Source organism: Salmo salar, chromosome 13 (assembly GCF_965601325.2).
Source record: "Salmo salar chromosome 13, fSalSal1, whole genome shotgun sequence".
In the NCBI taxonomy this organism is placed as follows: domain Eukaryota; kingdom Metazoa; phylum Chordata; class Actinopteri; order Salmoniformes; family Salmonidae; genus Salmo; species Salmo salar.
The window spans coordinates 11,482,005-11,490,528 of NC_138303.1; the positions used below are offsets into that span (position 1 = coordinate 11,482,005).

The 8,524-nt window shown below is 43.3% G+C and overlaps 1 pseudogene across 1 annotated transcript; it reads right to left on the bottom strand.

Moving 5' to 3' along the window:
- Window positions 1-3,103: 3,103 nt before the first annotated feature.
- On the bottom strand, window positions 3,104-4,859 carry LOC106566392 (aerolysin-like protein; annotated as a pseudogene). Its single transcript, XR_014379929.1, has 2 exons — window positions 4,021-4,859; window positions 3,104-3,693 (listed from the first exon to the last, which is right to left on the bottom strand). The product of XR_014379929.1 is annotated as an aerolysin-like protein (transcript).
- Window positions 4,860-8,524: the final 3,665 nt, after the last annotated feature.

Sequence of the window (8,524 nt, forward strand, 5' to 3'; positions counted from 1 at the left end):
TGACTCCAATGCTTCCCACAGTTGTGTCAAGATGGCTCAATGTCATTTGGATGGTGGACCATTCTTGACACACACGGGAAACTGTTGAGCATGAAAAACCCAGATGTGTTGCAATTCTTGACACATACCGGTGCGCCTGGCACCTACTACCATACCACTTAAATCTTTTGTCTTGCCCATTCACCCTCTGAATGGCACACATACAAAATCCATGTCTTAATTGTCTCAAGGCTTAAAAATCCTTCTTTAGCCTGTCTCCCCTTCATCTACAGTGATTGAAGTGGATTTAACAAGTGACATCAATAAGGGACCATAGCTTTCACCTGGATTCACCTGATAACTCTATGTCACGGAAAGAGCAGGTGATCTTGATGTTATGTGCACTCAGTGTATGTGTTACTTTTCACACCCGCAATAGATAATATACAGTGCATTCGGAAAGTATTCAGACACCTTGACTTTTTTACGTTACGTTACAACCTTATTCTAAAATGGATTAAATAATTAATGTTTTTACAAACAAACCACATAATGACAAAGCAAAAACGTTTTTTGAGAAATTTTGGCAAATGTTATAAAAAACTGAATATCACATTTACATAAGTATCCAGACCCTTTACTCAGAACTATGTTGAAGCACCTTTGGCAGCGATTACAGCCTCGAATCTTCTTGCTACATGCCTGGCACTCAAGCATTTGGGGATTTTCTCCCATTCTTCTCAAGCTCTGTCAGGTTGGATGTGGAGAGTCGCTACACAGCTATTTTCAGGTCTCTCCAGAGATGTTCAATCGAATTCAAGACCAGGCTCTGACTGGGCCACTCAAGGACATTCAGAGCCTTGTCCAAAAGCCACTCCAGCTTTGTCTTGGCTGTGTGCTTAGGGTTGTTGTACTGTTGGAATGTGAACCTTTGCCCCAGTCTGAGGTCCTGAGCATCCTCAAGCAGGTTTTCATCAAGGATCTCTCTGTACTTTGCTCTGTTCATCTTTCCCTCGATCCTGACTAGTCTCCTAGTCCTTGCCGCTGAAAAATATTCCCACAGAATGATGCTGTCACCACCATGCTTCACCGTAGGGATGGTGCCAGGTTTTATCCAGACGTGACGCTTGGCATTCAGGCCAAAGAGTTCAATCTTGGTTTCATCAGACCAGAGAATCTTGTCACCTCTCTGACCAAGGCCCTTCTCTCCTGATTGCTCAATTTGGCCTGGCTTCCAGCTCTTGGTAGAGTCTTGGGGGTTCCAAACTTCTTCCATTTAAGAGGCCACTGTGTTCTTGGGGACATTCAATGTTGCAGAAATATTTTGGTACCCTTCTCCAGATCTGTGCCTGGACACAATCCTGTCTCGGGGGTCTACGGACAATTCCTTTGACCTCATGACTTGGTTTTTGCTCTGACATGCATTGTCAACTCTGGGACCTTGTATACACAGGTGTATGCCTTTCCACATCATGTCCAATCAATTGAATTTCCCACATGGTGACTCCAAGTTGTAGAAACATGTCAAGGATGATCGATGGAAACAGGATGCAACTGAGCTCAATTTCGACACAGCAAAGGGTCTGAATACTTACATAAATTAGCTATTTCTGTTTTTTATTTTTAATAATAATTTTTATTAAAATTTGCAAACATTTCAAAAAACCTTTTTTCGCTTTGTCATTATGGGGTATTGTGGAGTATTATGGGGTATTGTTCTCCGCCAGCCTATCCCTACTACTCCGATGCCAAGTTTCGTAAGCCATAGCCCTCTTGATGAGGGAAAATAATTATTGAATACATTTTAGAACAAGGCTGCTGTAAAGTTCTGTATTTATTTTCTTAGTCAACATTGTGTTCTTGAACGTAGCCCTGTTTCTTTGTATTCTTGAACGTAACCCTGTCTTTCCTTTTTGTTCATTGATTTCACCTGTGTTCGTTACTCACCTGGTCTCATAAGCTCCTTATTTAGTTAAGTTCATTCTGTTTGTGCCTTTGTGAGGTATTGTTCGTTTTGACTCTACTAAGCCTTTTCCTAGCTCATTTGTCAGAACCTGTTATAGCCTTCAATCCTAGTTTTGATTCACCTGCCTGTTTGCCTACCTGTGTATGACCATTGCCTGCGACCACGATTCCTGCCTTCTGCGAAGGCGAAATAAACACCTGCCACGCTCTAATCTACACCTTTTTCTCCCTGAGAATTCATTACAGCTGCAACATAACACATGTGGGAAAAGGCAAATCTGTAGATTTCACTTGACTGGGAATACAGATATGCATCTGTTGGTCAAAGACACATAATAAAAAAGGTAGGGGAGTGGATCAGAAAACCAGTCAGTATCTGATATGACCACCATTTGCCTCATGTAGTGCGACGCATCTCCTTCACATAGAGTTGATCAGGCTGTTGATTGTGACCTGTGGAATGTTTTCCCACTCTTCAACAGCTATGACAAGCCTAGGAACAGTGGGTTAAGTGCCTTGTTCAGGGGCAGAACAGATTTATACCTTGTCATCTCAGGGATTTGATCTAGCAACCTATCGGTTAATGGCCCAACTCTGTAACCACTAGGCTACCTGCTGCCCCATAGTGACTAGAATTACAACAAAAATGCTGTTAGTTGTAACTGATATGCAACTGAGATGCTGCTTGTATTCTACACAATGTATAGTCCAATATTTACACGTCTTTTGGGTTAGGGGGATTGGGGCAAGTGTTTAAATTGTGCAGTATTTAGCAATCACAATACAACTCTGTTAACAGATGTGATGTGTAGCGTGAATGTGCGCGTGTTTCAGTGACTGCATGTGTTAATCATAATAAACAATTTGTTAGAAAGAGAACTCAATGTAATGATAATTACAATATTTGTACATTTTATGAATAGTATATCCAATGGGAATTTAACTGGAGATATGGCAAACACACAAGACAAATTCTTTATAAAATTAATTATCGTTACGTAACATTATGTTTATGGTAAATGGGGGACTAAACATGTAACAAAACATTTTTAAATTAATGTTGTTCAATAATTCACACAAAATGTGTTATAAACATGTCATTGGACACAAAAGGCACCGTATTGTAGGAATGACCCACTTGTTGTTATACCCTCTGCTGAGACAAATAAAAAAAATGGGTCAACTGGGTTCAATTAGAATCAGTCAAAGATGATCATAATAACAGAGAAGCCACACAAATAATCAGTAATGGTGTCACATTCTGTTACTGTGCTTATTATTCATGAAGTCGCACTTGTCTCATCTCTCCTTTGTGGATACCCTCGCTGAAGTGTAAGTCACACCAGTGTAGATGCCGTTGGATGGGAAGACCAGCTGACTGCCATTCATGCAGGTGACTTTCACTGTGGCCCTGTAGTCAAGGTCGATATTTGCTTTCCCCACTGTGATCTCAACATCCATGGTCTTCCCTGGCGGGATCTTCACGTTGATGGTATCCGCTTCTGTTATGGTCTCTGTCTTGTGCAGGCTGGTGGATTGCTCCACTCCCACAGTCAAGCTGAACACTGATGACGCCTCAACCAGATCCGGGATCCCCGCTTTGACCGACACATTCAAGGTGGATTCTATCTTGTTGCTGACGGACCAGGAGGAAGTCTTGGTCAGGGTCTTGCTGTATGTAATGGACTTTTCTTGAACCAAGGAGGTGTCGTTGTGGTGAGACACAGATTTCACATATTCTGGGGTCACCTAAAATCAACACACAAAGATACAAGTTGTTCAAACAAGACAAAGACAATTTAAGAACTAATCAGTGAGGAACTGATAAATAGATTTTTAGAAAGCCAATAATAATAACAGGTGTGTGTGCTATCTTGGCCTGATGCATATGTGTAAAGGTTTAAAAAGAAAAAAGGGTGTTGGGGCTATTTTACTGACCAATGCCAATTAAACAGATGCCTGATGAATGTCAACCCCCATATTGGATTATATGTTTTAAAGTGGACAGCCCCGTTAATGTTAGAGCATCGGTAGAGTTTTCCTGAGCCGTCTACACACATCTATAGAAGAGCTCACCTGGGGTTTGAAGAGGGACAGGGTGGGATACTCCATGTCGGTCAGCACGGACGACTTGATGGTGTTGATGAAGAGGAAGCCCATGCTGTCGAGGTCCCAGCCAGACCTGCCCTGCAGCCCCAGGCAGATTCCGGACCCCACATCGATGGTGTACTCAGTCTTCAGTCCCCAGCTGGTCATTTTTTCAAAGAACTGCCGGTTCTGACTCGTCGTGAACTTGATGGCACCCAGACGTGTGCCGGCGCGGTTACCCCACAGAGACAGCTTGGTGATGCGCTCGCCAAGGTACAACTCAAACTAATTGAAAGTGTTCGCGTCTCCAAACGTCGCAACACGCCCGTCGGTAAGCTCCGTCCACACAGCTTTGACCTGCCAGCCTTCCACCGCCACTCCGATCTTCTTGAGGGTGGCACCGTTTTTCATGCCGTGGAATTCAAATGAACTGCCTCCTCCACCACCGATCAACTGCAGTGTGGTTGCCATGTGTGTGCGTCACGTAACCTCAAATACCAATTTGTACAGATCAATTTAAGAAGCAACCAACTCAAAGGAGCTCTGATTCAGACATTCAAAGCCTTGGAGTTCCTCGCCTACTCTCAGCACCTCCCCATTCTACCTCCTGCTGTTTCTTCCTGATCAACTTGCTGACTTGTGTAATGATGTATGTAAACATATTGTTGTGTTGGTGAGCAAGTCTCTATGCACTTCTAAAATTAATTCTGATGTTGCTATAACTACGAAGAATCATGAATGTTACAGATTCCACTTCAGAATATGACGATGGTTATGGTGCTGGAACTCACCTTTCCAAACAAAGTTGCCACTTTGAAATGTAATATATTATTAATTAATATATAACAATATTCATTAACACAGGCTGCAGTATTCACAGGTATGCATTAATATATTATGACACTGTCTAATATAGAACAGGGTCTGTCAACCTTTTAAAGTATCTGTCCAATTAAAACAAACATCAGATTTAGTCAAGTAACACCTAAAACATGACTGAATAATTCAAACTTGATTATTGAATGTAGATACAAACTTTACTTCAATTTTAAATGGTTTAAGAATGCTAAAGTATTTTCTTTTACCTGCATGTGAAGATACTGTAGTATGCAAGCAATGCAACAGCTGCATCATTGGTAGTGTAGTCATAAATTGTATTGCCCTATTCTTGAACTATGTACTTTAAGACCCTAAATATGAATATCTATGATCACAAGGTTGCGCCTGCTCTTCTCCAGAATGCCTGGTAGAAAGTGTAGACAGACACCCATAAACGCTTTAGACACTAGACATGTTAGAGCTGCAGTGCAGTTCACCTTTACCTGCAGTTTAATAATTTAGAATCTGTCATTTCAAGATGAAGTACTAGCTGTGTTAGTCAAATCAAGATGAAAAGGAAAGCTTGGTATTAAGCACTAGACTCAATCTACTATATAGGAACAACGAAACATCATACTGTCATAAACATCTGCATATCGGAGTCAAATTAATCCCAGTGATATATACTGCTCAAAAAAATAAAGGGAACACTTAAACAACACAATGTAACTCCAAGTCTATCACACTTCTGTGAAATCAAACTGTCCACTTAGGAAGCAACACTGATTGACAATAAATTTCACATGCTGTTGTGCAAATGGAATAGACAACAGGTGGAAATTACAGGTAATAAGCAAGACACCCCCAATAAAGGAGTGGTTCAGCAGGTGGTGACCACAGACCACTTCTCAGTTCCTATGCTTCCTGGCTGATGTTTTGGTCACTTTTGAATGCTGGAGGTGCTTTCACTCTAGTGGTAGCATGAGACGGAGTCTACAACCCACACAAGTGGCTCAGGTAGTGCAGCTCATCCAGGATGGCACATCAATGCGAGCTGTGGCAAGAAGGTTTGCTGTGTCTGTCAGCGTAGTCTCCAGAGCATGGAGGCGCTACCAGGAGACAGGCCAGTACATCAGGAGACGTGGAGGAGGCCGTAGGAAGGCAACAACCCAGCAGCAGGACCGCTACCTCCGCTTTTGTGCAAGGAGGAGCAGGAGGAGCACTGCCAGAGCCCTGCAAAATGACCTCCAGCAGGCCACAAATGTGCATGTGTCTGTTCAAACGGTCAGAAACAGACTCCATGAGGGTGGTATGAGGGCCTGACGTCCACAGGTGGGGGTTGTGCTTACAGCCCAACACCGTGCAGGACGTTTGGCATTTGCCAGAGAACACCAAGATTGGCAAATTCGCCACTGGCGCCCTGTGCTCTTCACAGATGAAAGCAGGTTCACACTGAGCACATGTGACAGACATGACAGAGTCTGGAGACGCCGTGGAGAACGTTCTGCTGCCTGCAACATCCTCCAGCATGACCGGTTTGGCGGTGGGTCAGTCATGGTGTGGGGTGGCATTTCTTTGGGGGGCCGCACAGCCCTCCATGTGCTCGCCAGAGGTAGCCTGACTGCCATTAGGTACCGAGATGAGATCCTCAGACCCCTTGTGAGACCATATGCTGGTGCGGTTGGCCCTGGGTTCCTCCTAATGCAAGACAATGCTAGACCTCATGTGGCTGGAGTGTGTCAGCAGTTCCTGCAATTGGAAGGCAATGATGCTATGGACTGGCCCGCCCGTTCCCCAGACCTGAATCCAATTGAGCACATCTGGGACATCATGTCTCGCTCCATCCACCAACGCCACGTTGCACCACAGACTGTCCAGGAGTTGGCGGATGCTTTAGTCCAGGTCTGGGAGGAGATCCCTCAGGAGACCATCCGCCACCTCATCAGGAGCATGCCCAGGCGTTGTAGGGAGGTCATACAGGCACATGGAGGCCACACACTACTGAGCCTCATTTTGACTTGTTTTAAGGACATTACATCAAAGTTGGATCAGGCTGTAGTGTGGTTTTCCACTTTAATTTTGAGTGTGACTCCAAATCCAGACCTCCATGGGTTGATAAATTGGATTTCCAATGATTATTTTTGTGTGATTTTGTTGTCAGCACATTCAACCATGTAAAGAAAAAAGTATTTAATAAGATTATTTCTTTCATTCAGATCTAGGATGTGTTGTTTAAGTGTTCCCTTTATTTTTTTGAGCAGTGTAGTATAAATACAACATGAACACGCAACAATAAATATGAATAGCTAGAGAAACCTGTGTTTAGTCACTGACCTGAACATATTACACAGGATCAGCAGCTAGCTAGAGAAACATGTGTTTAGTCACTGACCTGAACATATTACACAGGATCAGAAGCCAGGCCAACGTCCACCATGTGAAAACACTTATGCAGGCCTTAGTTTCGAAGATGGATATAAATCATCTCATTTATGTAAGCTTCCATGTTAAAGATGCACTAGGTAAGACTTAACAATATGGTGAAATTGTCATTACACACTGTCAGCTATCAGTATGTAAAATGTTCTGAGAGAAAATCCAGCTTCTATGACTGCCCCTCACTCTGCAATCACTCTCTGAAAAATCATTCCAGCAAATCGTGTCTCTTCTAGGGATGCACCTGACTAATGTCCACAAATAATTTGATTTCAACAGATAAATATACGTGGTGAACTATATCAACTTCATTATTTTGGATTTATTAGCAGTTATGTATCAAGGCAGAAGGCACAGAAAGCAAACAAGAGTGTGAGAGAGTTGAGTCCCTCCCCTCCTGTTCAGCTGCGGCAGGGTCTATCGCTGCACACAGAGGAGCAGAAGTTGGAGCCAGATAAGCATCCGTTTGTTGATAACATGCCTGTTTATGCATTAAATTTACATTATGGATAATAAAGTTGGTAAAGTAACTGAACGCTAGCGTCCCACACCCCCTAGAGAGGTTAAACACTGGAGTGATAGATGTGCAGAAGATGAATGTGCAAGTAGAGATACTGGGGTGCAAAGAAGGAAAAGAATAAATAGCAATATGGGGATGAGTTAGTTGGATGGTGTCAACGGTGGGTGTAGCTGGTGCATGGAAGTCAGGCGCAGGAGAGCAGAGATGAGAGCACAAAGCATTTTACTTAGGCAATCATTTCAACAGAACGCAACCGTGCCACAAAAACAAATGCCCAAAGAACAAGTGAGGCAGCACAAAGTACGAAAACCAAGTACAAAGTACCGGCTGCCACAAAGGACGGGTACAAAACAAAACACGGCGCAAACCAGCCATTAGCGTGTCAACCTTGACAATAAACAATACCCCACACAGACATAGAGGGAACAGAGGGCTAAATACATATAGTAATATTGAGGAGATGTAAACCAGTTGTGCAGGAAAACAAGACAAAACAAATGGAAAATGAAAAGTGGAGCGGCGATGGCTAGAATACCGGTGACGTTGACCGCCGAATGCCGCCCGAACAAGGAGAGGGACCGACTTCGGCGGAATTCGTGACAGATGGGCTATTTACAGATGGGCTATGTACAGGTGCAATGATCTATGAGCTGCTCTGACAGCTGATGCTTAAAGTTAGTGAGGGAGATTTGAGTCTCCAGCCTCAGTGATTTTTGC